The sequence below is a fragment of the Oncorhynchus masou genome, chromosome 31 (assembly GCF_036934945.1).
Source record: "Oncorhynchus masou masou isolate Uvic2021 chromosome 31, UVic_Omas_1.1, whole genome shotgun sequence".
NCBI classification, from domain to species: Eukaryota; Metazoa; Chordata; class Actinopteri; order Salmoniformes; family Salmonidae; genus Oncorhynchus; species Oncorhynchus masou.
In genome coordinates this window covers 395148-412787 of record NC_088242.1, presented here as the reverse complement: position 1 = coordinate 412787, position 17640 = coordinate 395148, and the positions used below count along the sequence as shown (strand labels likewise).

General features: G+C 40.1%; 1 protein-coding gene across 10 annotated transcripts in view; it reads right to left on the bottom strand.

Moving 5' to 3' along the window:
- LOC135523341 (kelch domain-containing protein 3-like) overlaps positions 1-10183 on the bottom strand; it is a 154592-nt gene extending 144409 nt beyond the window's left edge. For 2 of the 10 annotated variants that reach the window (XM_064949951.1, XM_064949961.1), the window contains exons 1-2: positions 10122-10183; positions 1659-1831 (exon numbers count right to left, since the gene is read on the bottom strand). The gene's annotated coding sequence lies outside the window, so the exon portion shown is untranslated. Of the gene's footprint in view, positions 1-1658; positions 1832-3374; positions 3406-3670; positions 3803-5547; positions 5625-10121 lie in introns of all 10 variants that reach the window. The other 8 variants (XM_064949953.1, XM_064949954.1, XM_064949957.1 and 5 more) reach the window with 8 other exon arrangements.
- Positions 10184-17640: the final 7457 nt, after the last annotated feature.

Sequence of the window (17640 nt, the reverse complement as noted above, 5' to 3'; positions counted from 1 at the left end):
AGTGAGAGGTTGTTTTCCTGACACCACACTACGAGGGCCCTCACCTCCTCCCTTCAGGCTGTCTCATCATTGTTTGTAATCAAGCATACTACTGTTGTGTCGTTTGCAAACTTAACTAAGTTGGAGGTGTGCATGGCCACGTAGTCGTTGGTGAACAGGGAGTACAGAAAGGGCTCTGAGCACGCACCCTTGTGGGGCACCTGTGTTGAGGATTAGAGAAGTGGTTTTTGTACCTTCACCAGCTGGGGGTGGCCCGTCAGGAAGTCCAGAACCCAATTGCACAGGGTGGGGTTGAGACCCAGAGCCTCCAAATTGATGAGCTTGGAGAATACTATGGTGTTGATTGCTGAGCAAAAGTTAATGAACAGCATTCTTACATAGGTATTCCTCTTGTCCAGATGGGAAAGGGCAGTGTGATGGCATCATCTGTGGACCTGTTGGGACGGTATGCAAACTGAAATGGGTCTAGGGTTGCCGGTAAGGTGGAGTTGATATGATCCTTAACTTCATGACAGAATTGAGTGCTACGAGGTGGTAGTCATTTAGTTCAGTGATCTTTGCCTTCTTGGGCACAGGAACAATGGTGGCCATCTTGCATCTGGGGAGAGCAGACGGGGATAGGGAACGATTGAAGATGTCCGTAAACACTCCAGCCAGCTGGTCTACACATGCATTATGGGGTATCGTGTGTAAATTGATTTAATTCATTTTAGAACGTATTTCTTCAATGTAATATAACAAAATGTGGAAGGGGTCTGAATACATTCCAAATGCACTGTGGTACTGAGATACAGTACCAGTCAAAAGTATGGACACACCTACTCAATCCAGGGTTATTTTTCATATTCTCTACATTGTAGAAAAAGTGAAGACATTAAAACTATGAAATAACACATATGGAATCATGTAGTAACCAAATAAGTGTTAAATCAACATCATTTTTATATTTGAGATTCTTCAAAGTAGCCACCTTTTGACTTGATTACAGCTTTGCACAGTCTTGGCATTTTCTCAACCAGCTTCATGAGGTAATCACCTGGAATGCATTTCAATTAACAGCTGTGCATTGTTAAAAGTTAATTTGTGGAATGTATTTTACATTCCTCCTAAAGTGTTTGGAGCCAATCAGTTGTGTTGTGACAAGGTAGAGGTGGTATACAGAACATCGCCCTATTTGGTAAAACACCAAGTCCATATTATGGAACAAACAGCTCAAATTAGCAAAGAGAAACAACAGTTCATCATTACTTTAAGACATGAAGGTCAGTCAATACAGAAAATGCCAAGAAGTAGAGGTGTGTTTCATTATGACAAGAAGCTATTTTCATGTTTTATTAGTTATAAATACGAATCAAAATTACACGAGAACAGTCACGCAAATCCATACCACAAATTGTATTGCACACCATATCAAAGTAATCAAGATTTATTGACCAAAATAACAGATGCAACAATATAGCTTTTGGTAAGGGTGGAACAGAGCACCAAACAACTCCTATCTTCCAAGTCTTTATAGACAGATAGTCATATCTTGTTGGGCGATCTCAGAGCTGCTCTTAACCTACAGGAAAATACAATGTCAGTACGTATCAAACACAGCAATAACAAATCCACCTCTAACCTGACATTTTATTGTACCTTAATTCTGAATAGCTCACCTGAAGCAGAAAGCATTGCCGTCCGAGGGCTTCCTGTTTGACATGAATCAGTTAAGCACTCTGGGAAGCACTCTGGGAAGAAAGGAACATTGTATGTGTCTTGTTTCTTTTTGCAATGAAGTGCTCTCACTTGTATTTGCTGGGTGACAGCTGATGTCTTCCATCCTCGTATTCTGTCAAAAGACAAATAGGACACGTTCATTACACAATAACTATCAAAGCACATGTAAAAGGCAGAAGCAGATAAGCATCCAGTCTTGCATCAGACTATCCATGTTTGGAGTTCAGCAGTCATAAGTCTGCAGCACGAGGTTGGCATCCTGACCAATATATTTATCAAATTTATTTTAGGTGCGCGCGCACACACACACACACACACACACACACACACCCAGTCAAAAGTTGACACCTACTCATTGCAGGGTTTCTTTTTTCTTACTATTTCCTACATTGTAAACTATTAAATAACACACATGGAATCATGTTAAGCTAAAAAGGGTACACAGAGGAGACTGCATGAATCAGGCCTTCATGGTCAAATTGATGCAAAGAAACCACTACTAACGGTCACCAATATGAAGAGAGAAGAAACACGAGCACTGGGCATTAGACCGGTGTAAATCTGTCCTTTGGTCTGATGAATACAAATTAGAAATTATATTTGGTTCCAACCACTGTCTTTATGTGATGCAGAGTAGGTGAACCGATGATCTGTTGGTGACAAGGCACACTTAACCAGCATGGCTAACACAGCATTCTGCAGCGATACGCCATCCCATCTGGTTTGCGCTTAGTGGGACTATTATTTGTTTTTCAGCAGGACAATGACCAAACACACACCTCCAGGCTGTGTATTTGCTATTTGACCAAGAAGGAGAGTGATTGAGTGCTGCATCAGATGACCTGGCCTCCAAAATCCCCTGACCTCAACCAAATTGAGATGGTTTGGGATGAGTTGGACTGCAGAGTGAAGGAAAAGCAGCCAACAAGTAATCAGCATATGTGGGAACTCATTCAAGACTGTTGGAAATGCATTCCAGGTGAAGGTGGTTGAGAGAGTGCCAAGAGTGTGTAAAGCTGTCAAGGCAAAGGGTAGCTCCTTTGAAGAATCTAAAATATAGTTTGATTAAACACTTTTTTGGTTACTACATGATTCCATGTGTGTAATTCTGATATCTTCACAATTATCCTACAATGTTGAAAATCGAAAAGTAAACAAAAACCCTTGAATGATGTACATTTTTGACTGGGTCTGTCTGTCTATATAAACACACACATGCACAGTTGAACCCTTTTTTTCAACTACACCACAAATTTGTTAAACTATAGTTTTGGCAAGTCGGTTAGGATATCTACTTTGTGCATGACAAGTAATTTTTCCATTAATTGTTTAGACAGATTATTTCACTTAGAATTACACAGTATAACAATTCCAGTGGGTCAGAAGTCTACATACACTCAATTAGTATTTGGTAGCATTGCCTTTAAATTGTTTAACTTGTGTCAAACGTTTCAGGTAGCCTTCCACAGATGGGCTTCCCACAATAAGTTGGGTGAATTTTGGCCCATTACTCCTGACAGAGCTGATGTAACTGAGTCAGGTTTGTAGGCCTCCTGGCTTGCACACACTTTTTCAGTTCTGCCCACAAATTTTCTATAGAATTGAGGTAGGGCTTTGTGACGGCCAATCCAATACCTTGACTTTGTTGTCCTTACCTCTTATGGTATAGGTGACGCTTGCGTCCCACTTGGGGGAGAAAAAAAAAAAACGGAAAATGCAGGGCATAATATAATATAAAAATCAAACATTCATTAAATCACACATGTAAGATAGTCAATTAAAGCTACACTTGCTGCTAATCCAGCCAACATGTCAGATTTTAAAAAGCTTTTCCGTGAAAGCATAAGAAGCTATTATCTGATGATAGTCTCTTGTCAACAAAGAGAGTAGCATATTTCAACCCTGCAGGCGCTACACAAAACGCTGAAATAAAATATAAAACATGCATTACCTTTGACAAGCTTCTTTTGTTGGCACTCCAATGTCCCATAAACATCACAATTGGTCCTTTTGTTCGATTAATTCCGTCCATATATATCCAAATGCCCATTTATTTGATGCGTTTGATCCAGAAAAAAAACAGCTGCCAAAAATCACAACGTCACTACAAAACATTTCAAAGTTGCCTATAAACTTTGCCAAAATATTTCAAACTACTTTTGTAATACAACTTTAGGTATTTTTAAACGTTAATAATCGATCAAATTGTAGATGGGGCTATCTGTGTTCAATACAGCAAGTAAACAAACCATGCTCCTTTTTACATCTTGCGCAACTCTCAATAGTGTAACGTTGTTCCAGGATGTGCTTCTTCTTCGCACAAATGAATAACCTCAACCAAATTCCAAAGACTGGTGACATCCAGTGGAAGCGGTAAGAACTGAAAACAGGTTCCTAAGAAATATCCCATGGCAAAGACTTACTCAGGGAACAGTCAGAGGCAAAAAAATAAAAAATATCTGAACAGTTCGTCCTCTGGGATTTTTTCTACATAAGTTCTGTTATACTTAGACATGATTCAAACTGTTTTAGAAACTTCAGGGTGTTTTCTATCCACATCTACTAATAATATGCATATCTTATATTCCTCGCATGAGTAGCAGGAAGTTGAAATTGGGCACTCTATTTATCCAAAAGTGAAAATGCTGCCCCCTATACTTTAAGAATTTAAGCCATTTTGCCACAAATTTGGAAGTATGCTTGGGGTCATTGTCCATTTGGAAGACCCATTTGTGACCAAGCTTTAACTTCCTGACTGATGTCCTGAGATGTTGCTTCAATATATCCACATACTTTTCCTCCCTCATGACGCCATCTATTTCGTGAAGTGCACCAGTCCCTCCAGCAGCAAAGCACCACCACATGATGCTGCCATCTCCATGCTTCACGGTTGGGATGGTGTTCTTCAGCTTGCAAGCCTCCACCTTTTTCCTCCAAACATAACAATGGTCATCATGGCCAAACAGTTCTATTTTTATTTCATCAGACCAAAGGACATTTCTCCAGAAAGTACAATCTGTGCAGTTGCAAACCGCGGTCTGGCTTTTTATTAATGGCGGTTTTGGTACAGTGGCTTCTTCCGTGCGGAGCGGCCTTTCAGGTTGTCGAAAAACGACTCGTTTTTAAGGACTTTTGTACCTGTTTCCTACAGCATCTTCACAAGGTCCGTTGCTGTTGTTCTGGGATTAATTTGCACCAACGTACTTTTATCTCGAGGAGACAGAATGCATCTCCTTCCTGAGTGGTATGACAGCTGCGTGGTCCCATGGTGTTATACTTGGGTACTATTGTTTGTACAGATGAAAGTGGTACCTTCAGGCATTTGGAAATTGGTCCAGACTTGTGGAGGTCCACAATTTTTTTTGAGGTCTTGGCTGATTTCTTCTGATTTTCCCATGACGTCAAGCAAAGAGGCACTGAGTTTGAAGGTAGGCCTTGAAATCCATCCACAGGTTCACCTCCAATTGACTGAAATTATATCAATTAGAAGCTTCTAAAGCCATGACATAATCTTCTGGAATTTTCCAAGCTGTTTAAAGGCAGTCAACTTAGTGCATGTAAACTTCTGACCCAATGGAATTGTGATACAGTGAATTATAAGTGAAATAATCTGTCTGTAACCAATTGTTGGAAACATTACTTGTGTCATGCACAAAGAAGATGTCCTAACCAACTTGCCAAACTTATAGTTTGTTAACAAGACATTGGTGGAGTGGTTGAAAAACAAGATTTAATGGACTCCAACCTGTATATATATTTTTTTAATGTAACGTCTATTTAATAAAACTGCACAGAAAAGACCAGAATTAAAATGCTTTGCTTGCTTACCTGAAGTAGAAAAAAAAACAGTTTGTAAATCCTCCAGGTTTGACAGATTGTAATTTCTTGCATCAACTGTGAGTTGACTGAAGAATGTTCCATGAATTTCAAAAAGTCCAACATTCCTAAAATGTCTCAAGACATAGCACTATTTGACATGTCTTGAAGAGGCACAGAAAATGTCTCCGGACATTGCATTGACATGTCTTCAAAATGTTTAAGACGTTAGACATCTTGAGACGTCTCAATTGCATGTCTCAAGACATCTCAAGACCAAGGCGATGGGTATATATAATGTCTGTGTCCAGTTGCAGGTGGTTTGTTTGAATTTAAAAATGCTCTGAAACACTCCATGAAGTAATCCAACACTGCTGTTTGGTCGATTTCAAATCTTTGATCGAGACAGGTTGGTCCACCCCAAAGTGCCACGTCATGATAACAGTCACCTGTCTCAATCAACGAAATAAGTCAGAGGAAGACGCGAAGCGAGAGGCTTTACTCTGCCCATGAAAAATAAGCCTACAAAATTAAGAATTTGTGTATGGAGGTCAATGAGAGTGTGGTCAACAAAATTATTTAATTTCTAACATGCTCCTTGCTGGATTATTTGATCTAATAGAAGTTGTTAGGTTGTTTCGAATGCACTGATAAGTGGCATTTCAGCAAAACTTTGAAAAAAAACCCGACTTGATATCAATGTTGTGCCTGTTATAGAGAGAGGACTCATCATGGATTTAACCCATTTTAACATGGACATAGAGGACTTCTACTAGGGGTGTGAACGTTGTAATGTTAAAATGTTTAAACGCAGTTGGGATCCTTAACGTTAAGAAAAATCCCAAACCGTTTTTTCAGGCAGTTATCACAAAACATAATTTCAGCGTTCTAGCCGATAGTCTATAAAGGCCTAGGGGAAGTTATGGCCGACAGGGTATAAAGTAGAGGTCGACCAATTAATCGGAATGGCCGATTTCAAGATTTCAATCGGAAACTGTATTTTTTGGCGCCGATTTGCCGATTTTCTCTCTCCTTTTTTTTACACCTTTATTTAATCTTTATTTAACTTGGCAAGTCAGTTAAGAACACATTCTTATTTTTAATGACGGCCTAGAAACGGTGGGTTAACTGCCTTGTTCAGGGGCTGAATGACAGATTTTCACCTTGTTAGCTCGGGGGAACCAATCTTGCAACCTTTACAGTTAAACTAGTCCAACGCAATAACGACCTGCCTCTCTCTCGTTGCATTCCATAAGGAGACTGACTGCCTGTTACGCAAATGCAGTAAGCCAAGGTAAGTTGCTAGCTAGCATTAAACTTATCTTAAAATAAACAATATCATAATCACTAGTTAACTACACATGGTTGATGATATTACTAGATATTATCTAGCGTGTCCTGAGTTGCATATAATCTGACTAAGCATACGAGTATCTAAGTATCTGACTGAGCGGTGATAGGCAGAAGCAGGCGCGTAAACATTCAAACAGCACTCTCGTGCGTTTTGCCAGCAGCTCTTCATTGTGCATACAGCATTGCGCTGTTTATGACTTCAAACCTATAAACTCCCGAGATGAGGCTGGTGTGACCGAAGTGAAATGGCTGGCTCGTTAGCCCGCGCTACTCGCTCTGAGCGTGGTTGTTTCCCTTGCTCTGCATGGGTAACGCTGCTTCGATGTGGTGGTTGTTGTGTTGCTGATTCGAGCCCAGGGAGGAGCGAGGAGAGGGACGGAAGCTATACTGTTACACTGGCAATACTAAAGTGACTATAAGAATTAACCGTTGACTATTGGATGTTAAGTACAAATGGTATAGAGGGAAATAGTCCTATAATTACTATAATAACTACAACCTAAAACTTCTTACCTGGGAATATTGAAGACTTATTAAAAGGAACCACCAGCTATCATATGTTCTCAGCAATGAACTGAAATGTTAGCTTTCTAACATAGTACATATTGCACTTTTACTTTCTCCAACACTTTGTTTTTGCATTATTTAAACCAAATTGAACATGTTTCATTATTTACTTGAGGCTAAATTGATTTTATTGATGTATTATATTACATTTAAATAAGTGTTCATTCAGTATTGTTGTAATTGTCATTATTACAAATACATTTATAAAAAATAAAAAAATAAAAAAATAATAATAATAATTAATAAATAAATAAAAATCGGCTGATTAATCGTTATCGGCTTTTTTGGTCCTCCAATAAATCGGTATCGGTGTAAAGGCCTAGGGGAAGTTGTATAACTCAAATAAAACCAGAGGGGAAGAAGAGGCCAACTTTAGGCTACTTAGTGAATTTGCAAGGCATGCAAAACATTGCGAGATGCAGATTACCAAAACATGAGCAGGCTTCTGCCTTCCTCTCCCTCGCACTGGCCTCGTGCTCTTCACTAATGATGCCAGGTCTCTTCACTAATGGTGCCTGTGTCTGTTCAGTCTGGTCTGTTGAGTGTAGAATATCCTAGCCTATTCATGGCACTGATGTCTTCGGGCCAGAGTAGCATACCCTACGTTCTCTCTCACGCTTTTCAGACATAATAATGGAATGTGGCCCCTTGAAAGCCTCTTGGCTACGGCATGTCTGTCTCTTAGTGTTGGCTACACTACGTTTTTTAAATGCCGACAACAACAAAAAACATTCTCTAGTGATTTAACTGACATTTGACATCAAGTAAAGTCCATCACTAGGCAACCAGAACTGTCAATCAAATAATATTGAGCTGCTGCATGCAGTCAAGACCACTCTCCTAAAAAAAAGTACTTCAAAGTTTGTTAAATACTGTGACTTACCAAGACATTTAGTAGAAATAAAACACATCTAGCTATCATACCATAAAAATAAAAAAAATGTATAGAAAACACAGCAGTGACAATTGTTGTCATCAAGGAAACCCTACAGAACATTTTACACAAGAGCATAATTCTGTCTGAAAAAGACCTGATGCAGCACGGTTTTTAATTGTCTGAAAAGTTGTCATATGTCACTATTGACATGTGACTGTTACTGCGTTCTGTCTGAAGAATTGAGGTAGACGTAATTTCATTGTCCAACCCTAGAGGTCAAACATACATAACATAATCATTATTCTGCATTGTGAATGGATGTGGAATTGTACGATCTTTGGTTTTAAAAAACGTCATGGTCATTCGAGTATCTTGTCATTATTATAGAAAGTCTTGAGAGAAGATGTAATATAGACAAGGCGGCAGCATACACATTGCTGAATTCATTCATGGAGCAAAAAACAATAATAATAATAACATTTTCTAAATTCCAAAGAAGCAACCTGAAACTGGACACAGACATTTTAGAAGATACGTTTGAGAAGGAAGATAGCGTTGCCAAGTTAAAGTCGGTTGAAAATGAACCTATCCTGTAAGGGTAGTGGAGAATCACATCTGTAGCTCTGATCCTCTCTCAACCAGTGTTTCTGCTGTTCCAACCACCTCTAACCTTAAAACAGCGCTCATAAATAAACCCTCTGAGGACTAATACACCCTTCTATTTCCAGATGACCTCATGGAGAAAGGCCACTACCACAGGTCACCTGCTAAAGCACGACTACCGACTGATTTCAGGAAATAACATGGTTCCTCAGCTAGCATGATAGCGAGAAATATACGATCTAGCCAGATAGCTGCGAGCTAAGATCTGAGTTTCAAAATCTAGCTGGCTAAAAGTCTGTGTCAAAGCAGCATCAATGAGTTAGACACCTAACTTGCCTAAATATTCTGACATTTATATTTAACCTTTAAATTAACTGTGCAATCAATTGGCATAGTCTAATTGACTTAACCAAATACATAAGTTTCTCTTAATTAAATCCATAGTTATTGATGGTTGTTTAGCTATGAAAGTTACCTGGTTAACTCATTGATCCTGTAGTGTACCAGTGCTGCTAGCTGACAAATAAATCTAGCTTTCTCACACCTTGGAACCTCCCTCCTACACATTGCTGCCACATGCCCATAAGTAGGTCATGTTAACTAACGTTACCTGGCTAAAGTAGCAAACCAGCCAACTAGGTTGATTTTACTGATTAAAAATGTCCACACATCGGGAATAATTACATTTAAAAACATCTGAATAATAATGTTCACACATCTTTATAAAGTCCACGCAGCTTATTTTGACGAATATAGTAACTCTAGCACTAATAAACAGTCAACTGAGCAAATGTTCCTGGTTAACTAACAACTTCTAGTTAACTCACCTACATCTAGTTGTCTCTTAGCAAACACCTAATTCTGTATCAATAGAAGCCAGAAAGCTTCGTAAACCATTACCCTTATTTCGGATATAACTTACGTTAGACAACATTGAACGTGACTAAAAACTAGTTAGAGAGGAAACGCATATACAACTTTGTCCAACTGTAAAGTAGCTTCTTTGTGGCTAAATAGACAGCAACCCACACGGTGGCTAAGCTAACGACCAACGGGAGATCTATTCAACCACTGAAATCACCAACTTCCACGGATGAGCCAGATATATATGTATATGTGTGTGTATTAATCACAGCTGTAACTCAGCGTATAAGCGCAAACATATATGTTTGTTAACCGACGTTACCTTGGACGCTGAATCCACTCTCCTCTCCGCCCTAGGGAAGTCTTCTTCTTCTGAGGTTTAACTTCTTCTTCTGAGGTTCAACGGTGCTTGGAATCCAATGTGTTGCATTACCGCCCCCTACAAGACTGGAGTACAAATCCCTAAATACTTTACTCGAAGAAAAAAAAAGATGTCCTAAATAAATAGCCTACCATCTAATACTACAATCACTCTCTTCAAAATTATACAAAATAAAATGAACACCCCCCCCTACTCCACTAATGAAAAGTATTTATTCCTACCTCATGCCATCACCCTGAAAGGATGAGACATCACCACTTAACACACCCTGTGTTCTGCTGTCAAGTCTCACGCACCCAAACACCTCTCTGCAGCTGCCACCACAACCTCAGTTGATAACAGTTGATAACCATTGCTATAAATGCTAAAAATCCAATCTTACTGAAACTTATATCATTTTTTTGTCCTATCCCTCTGTACTGGCATATCTCTACTACTCTCACCACTCCTCCCTTATAACCCATCTTCCTCTACTTTCTTCACTGCCTCAGCATATGACAACTTCTGGTCTACTCTGACCCTCTCTCGCACGGGACGTGTCTGATCCACCAGTTCCATGGGCATCCCTACAATTCACACATTCCACTACTTTCCCCAATACTACACATTCCTTTGTTTCATGCCCTTCTGCACATTTCTCACACCTTGGACCCTCCTTCCTACACACTGCTGCCACATGTCCATAATCGTGACACCTGTAACACCGTAATGTATTCGGCACATACGCTCGTACAGGATAACTTATATATCCTAACTTCTCTTTGTCAGGTAAAGACTCAACTTCAAAACTCAAAAGAACAGACAATGACTCATTCATTAACAAACCAACTCCTCTTTTTTTCCACCATCTTGATCTTTCTTTCTCTAGGGACTCCATTTCCACCGAGGCGTCCGCCCTCGACCGGCTACCTTGGCAACGACAAGTAATGTTTACGGTGTCAGAAGCCGTGGTCGAGAGCACAACCGTGATGTATCATGGGTAAATTCTAATCATCTAATTTCAAGGAATGATTTTACATACAGTATATGGGATGCAACAATCAACACAACCTAGCTAGCGTTTAGTAAAGTGAATAACCTGTCTTGTACAGTCCTCAAATCAAATTGTATTTGTCACATGCTTCATAGACAACAGGTGTAGACTGACAGTGAAATGGTTACTTTTGAGTACTTTTCCAAAAATGCAGAGTTAAACATAAGATTTAAAAAATACACACAAAAATCGAAATAGTCGTACAGAGAATAACTATTAAAAATAACATGGCTATACAGTATATAAGGAGTAGAAAATAACATGGCTACATACAGAGAGTACCTGTACCAAGTCAATGTGCAGGTGTACGGGGTAATTAAGGTAGCTATGTACTGTACATATACAGTACCAACCAAAAGTTTGGACACATCTAGTCATTCCAGGGTTTTTCTTTATTTTTTTGACAATTTTCTACTTTGTAGAATAATAGTGAAGACATCAAAACGATGAAATAACACATATGGAATCATGCAGTGGTGACCAGTCATTCAGGTTTTTGGGGGGGCTTTCCTGTTTTGCATATTATTTTGGCATTCATTTGTGTCACATAGCAGTATGCAAACAATGGGGATAAAGATATATCATTGAATTAATTAAGCCACATAAAAACATGGTCTCTTTTTTGCTTTCTTCAGTAAGGCAGCTCCAAAATGCAGGGGTTTCAGCCGAGCTCAGGGCTTTCTATGGTGGTGGGGCAAGCCAGCAGACAATATGCAGTGTTGCGCCGTGATTGGCTCAGTGTTCAGTCACTCATGGGGACACGACGTCACCGCCAAGTCTAAGGGTAGACATAGAAAATTCTAGCCCCTTTGAGTGCTGCCATAGAGTTACATTAGAAGTGCCCATCCAAGAAGGCTCAAAGTCATTGGCCACAGATAAAATGATGTCAAATCACATTATATCTACATTAGCTTTAATTGTCAACATTATACTTTCTAAATATTAGTTAGCAGTCATCATCATGAATCAAGTCGACAAACAACTGGCAAGTCCTTTTTTGAATCTAAAATCTAAAATATATTTTTATTTGCTTAACAATTTTTTGGTTACTACATGATTCCATATGTATTATTTCATAGTTTTGATGTATTCACTATTATTCTAAAATGTAGAGAATAGTAAAAATAAAGAAAAACCCTTGAATATGTCCAAAATGTTGATATACAGTGAGGGGAAAAAAGTATTCAATCCCCTGTTGATTTTGTACATTTGCCCACTGACAAATAAATGATCAGTCTATAATTTTAATGGTAGGTTTATTTGAACAGCGAGAGACAGAATAACATTTTAAAAATCCAGAAAAACACATGTCAAAAATGTTATAAATTGATTTGCATTTTAATGAGGGAAATAAGTATTTGACCCCCTCTCAATCAGAAAGATTTCTGGCTCCCAGGTGTGTTTTATACAGGTAACGAGCTGAGATTGGGAGCACACTCTTAAAGGGAGTGCTCCTAATCTCAGATTGTTACCTGTATAAAAGACACCTGTCCACAGAAGCAATCAATCAATCAGATTCCAAACTCTCCACCATAGTCAAGATCAAAGATCTCTCCAAGGATGTCAGAGACAAGATTGTAGACCTACACAAGGTTGGAATGGGCTACAAGACCATTGCCAAGCAGCTTGGTGAGAAGGTGACAACAATTGGTGCGATAATTCACACCTCGAAGAAACACAAATGAACTGTCAATCTCCCTCGGCCTGGAGCTCCATGCAATAACTCACCTCACGGAGTTGCCATGATCATGAACAGTGAGGAATCAGCCCAGAACTACACAGGAGGATCTAGTCAATGATCTCAAGGCAGCTGGGACCATAGTCACCAAGAAAACAATTGGTAACACACTACGCCGTGAAGGACTGAAATCCTGCAGCGCCCACAAGGTCCCCCTGCTCAAGAAAGCACACATATATGCCTGTCTGAAGTTTGCCAATGATCAACTGAATGATTCATAGGACAACTGGGTGAAAGTGTTGTGGTCAGATGAGACCAAAATGGAGCTCTTTGGCATCAACTCAACTCGCCGTGTTTGGAGGAGGAGGAATGCTGCCTATGACCCCACAATCCCCACAGTCAAACATGGAGGTGGAAACATTATGCTTTGGGGGTGTTTTTCTACTAAGGGGACAGGACAACTTCACCGCATCAAAGGGACAATGGACGGAACCATGTACCGTCAAATCTTGGGTGAGAACCTCCTTCCCTCAGCCAGAGCATTGAAAATGGGTCGTGGATGAGTATTCCAGCCTGACAATGACCCAAAGCACACAGCCAAGGCAACAAAGGAGTGGCTCAAGAAGAAGCACATTAAGGTCTTGGATTGGCCTAGCCAGTCTCCAGACCTTTAATCCCACAGAAAATCTGTGGAGGGAGCTGAAGGTTCGAGTTGCCAAACGTCAGCCTCGAAACCTTAATGACTTGGAGAAGATCTGCAAAGAGGAGTGGGACAAAAACCCTCCTGAGATGTGTGCAAACCTGTTGGCCAACTACAAGAACCGTCTGACCTCTGTGATTGTCAACAAGGGTTTTGCCACCAAGTACTAAGTCATGTTTTGCAGAGGGGTCAAATACTTATTTCCCTCATTAAAATGCAAATCAATTTATAACATTTTTGACATTAGTGTTTCTGGATTTTTGTTGTTGTTGTTATTCTGTCTCTCACTGTTCAAATAAACCTACCATTAAAATTATAGATGGATCATTTCTTTGTCAGTGGGCAAATGTACAAAATCAGCAGGAGATCAAATACTTTTTTCCCACACTGTACATTGCCAGTCAAAAGTTTGGACACACCTACTCATTCAAGGGGTTTTCTTTATTTGACTGTTTTCTACATTGTAGAATAATAGTGAAGACATCAAAACTGTGAAATAACACACATGGAATCATGTAGTAACAGTCAGACAGGCTGACAGTCAGACATACAGAAGGAAAGGCAGACAGACAGACAGAAAGACAGACAGAAAGACAGATAAACAAACAAACAGACAGACAGACAGAAAGACAGACAGACATACAAACTGACAGGCATACTGACAGGCAGACATAAAGACAGACAGACAGAAAGGAAGACAGACAGACAAAGAAAGCCAGATATAACCTGCTGAAAGGAGCAACTGGGAGTGTGCCAGAGAGCCTAATCCCAGATCTGCTCCCTCCTCCAGCTGCCTCTGGAACCACCTGCTCTGCTGCCCAGGTCAGAGAACTTAGCCTGGCTGTTATTGATTCATTGTGTGGAGGGAGGGAGGAATTCATTCACCATGCCAACTGCAGCCTGCAGCCTGCAGCCTGGCCCATGGTCTGACCTGCCCAGCAACAGCTGCCCCAGCTTTGCCATAATGTATTCCATTCAGGCTGGCCTTTGCTCCACTCTCCATGCAAGGTCTACAACTCTACAGTCACTAACTACAGATGTGGACGGACAGGTGGACAGACAGACAGACAGACAGACAGACCTATCAGATCAGTACAGTGGAGCTCCTGTTCCTCTTATATCAGATCAACAGTATAGTGGAGCTCCTGTTCCTATTATTATATCAGATCAACAGTATAGTGGAGCTCCTGTTCCTCTTATATCAGATCAACAGTATAGTGGAGCTCCTGTTCCTCTTATATCAGATCAACAGTATAGTGGAGCTCCTGTTCCTCTTATATCAGATCAACAGTATAGTGGAGCTCCTGTTCCTCTTATATCAGATCAACAGTATAGTGGAGCTCCTGTTACTCTTATAGAATCTCAGATCAACAGTATAGTGGAGCTCCTGTTCCTCTTATATCAGATCAACAGTATAGTGGAGCTCCTGTTCCTCTCATATCAGATCAACAGTATAGTGGAGCTCCTGTTCCTCTTATATCAGATCAACAGTATAGTGGAGCTCCTGTTCCTCTTATATAATCTCAACAGTATAGTGGAGCTCCTGTTCCTCTTATATCAGATCAACAGTATAGTGGAGCTCCTGTTCCTCTTATATCAGATCAACAGTATAGTGGAGCTCCTGTTCCTCTTATATTATCAACAGTATAGTATCTCCTGTTCCTCTTATAGATCAACAGTATAGTGGAGCTCCTGTTCCTCTTATATCAGATCAACAGTATAGTGGAGCTCCTGTTCCTCTTATATCAGATCAACAGTATAGTGGAGCTCCTGTTCCTCTTATATCAGATCAACAGTATAGTGGAGCTCCTGTTCCTCTTATATCAGATCAACAGTATAGTGGAGCTCCTGTTCCTCTTATATCAGATCAACAGTATAGTGGAGCTCCTGTTCCTCTTATATCAGATCAACAGTATAGTGGAGCTCCTGTTCCTCTTATATCAGATCAACAGTATAGTGGAGCTCCTGTTCCTCTTATATCAGATCAACAGTATAGTGGAGCTCCTGTTCCTCTTATATCAGATCAACAGTATAGTGGAGCTCCTGTTCCTCTTATATCAGATCAACAGTATAGTGGAGCTCCTGTTCCTCTTATATCAGATCAACTGTATAGTGGAGCTCCTGTTCCTCTTATATCATATCAACAGTATAGTGGAGCTCCTGTTCCTCTTATATCAGATCAACAGTATAGTGGAGCTCCTGTTCCTCTTATATCAGATCAACAGTATAGTGGAGCTCCTGTTCCTCTTATATCAGATCAACAGTATAGTGGAGCTCCTGTTCCTCTTATATCAGATCAACAGTATAGTGGAGCTCCTGTTCCTCTTATATCAGATCAACAGTATAGTGGAGCTCCTGTTCCTCTTATAGAATATCAGATCAACAGTATAGTGGAGCTCCTGTTCCTCTTATCAACAGTATAGTGGAGCTCAGATCTTATATCAGATACAGTAGTGGAGCTCCTGTTCCTCTTATATCAGATCAACACTGTATAGTGGAGCTCCTGTTCCTCTTATATCAGATCAACAGTATAGTGGAGCTCCTGTTCCTCTTATATAGCTCCTGGTCCTCTTATCTCAACAGTATAGTGGAGCTCCTGTTCCTCTTATATCAGATCAACATGTATAGTGGAGCTCCTGTTCCTCTTATATCAGATCAACAGTATAGTGGAGCTCCTGTTCCTCTTATATCAGACAGTATAGTGGAGCTCCTGTTCCTCTTATATCAGATCAACAGTATAGTGGAGCTCCTGTTCCTCTTATATAATCTCAGTATAGTGGAGCTCCTGTTCCTCTTATATCAGATCAACAGTATAGTGGAGCTCCTGTTCCTCTTATATCAGATCAACAGTATAGTGGAGCTCCTGTTCCTCTTATATCAGATCAACAGTATAGTGGAGCTCCTGTTCCTCTTATATCAGATCAACAGTATAGTGGAGCTCCTGTTCCTCTTATATCAGATCAACAGTATAGTGGAGCTCCTGTTCCTCTTATATCAGATCAACAGTATAGTGGAGCTCCTGTTCCTCTTATATCAGATCAACAGTATAGTGGAGCTCCTGTTCCTCTTATATCAGATCAACAGTATAGTGGAGCTCCTGTTCCTCTTATATCAGATCAACAGTATAGTGGAGCTCCTGTTCCTCTTATATCAGATCAACAGTATAGTGGAGCTCCTGTTCCTCTTATATCAGATCAACAGTATAGTGGGAGCTCCTGTTCCTCTTATATCAGATCAACAGTATAGTGGAGCTCCTGTTCCTCTTATATCAGATCAACAGTATAGTGGAGCTCCTGTTCCTCTTATATCAGATCAACATTATAGTGAGCTCCTGTTCCTCTTATATCAGATCAACATCAGTGGAGCTCCTGTTCCTCTTATATCAGATCAACAGTATAGTGGAGCTCCTGTTCCTCTTATATCAGATCAACAGTATAGTGAAGCTCCTGTTCCTCTTATATCAGATCAACAGTATAGTGGAGCACCTGTTCCTCTTATAGAATATCAGATCAACCTTATAGTGGAGCTCCTGTTCCTCTTATATCAGATCAACGGTAAAGTGGAGCTCCTGTTCCTCTTATATCAGATCAACGGTATAGTGGAGCTCCTGTTCCTCTTATATAAGATACACTGTATAGTGGAGCTCCTGTTCCTCTTATATCAGATCAACGGTATAGTGGAGCTCCTGTTCCTCTTATATCAGATCAACGGTAAAGTGGAGCTCCTGTTCCTCTTATATCAGATCAACGGTATAGTGGAGCTCCTGTTCCTCTTATATCAGATACAGTATAGTGGAGCTCCTGTTCCTCTTATATAAGATAACAGTATAGTGGAGCTCCTGTTCCTCTTATATCAGATCAACAGTATAGTGGAGCTCCTGTTCCTCTTATATATCAGATCAACAGTATAGTGGAGCTCCTGTTCCTCTTATATCAGTGGATCATTGTGGATCTTATATCAGGTCAACAGTATAGTGGAGCTCCTGTTCCTCTTATAGAATATCAGATCAACAGTATAGTGGAGCTCCTGTTCCTCTTATATCAGATCA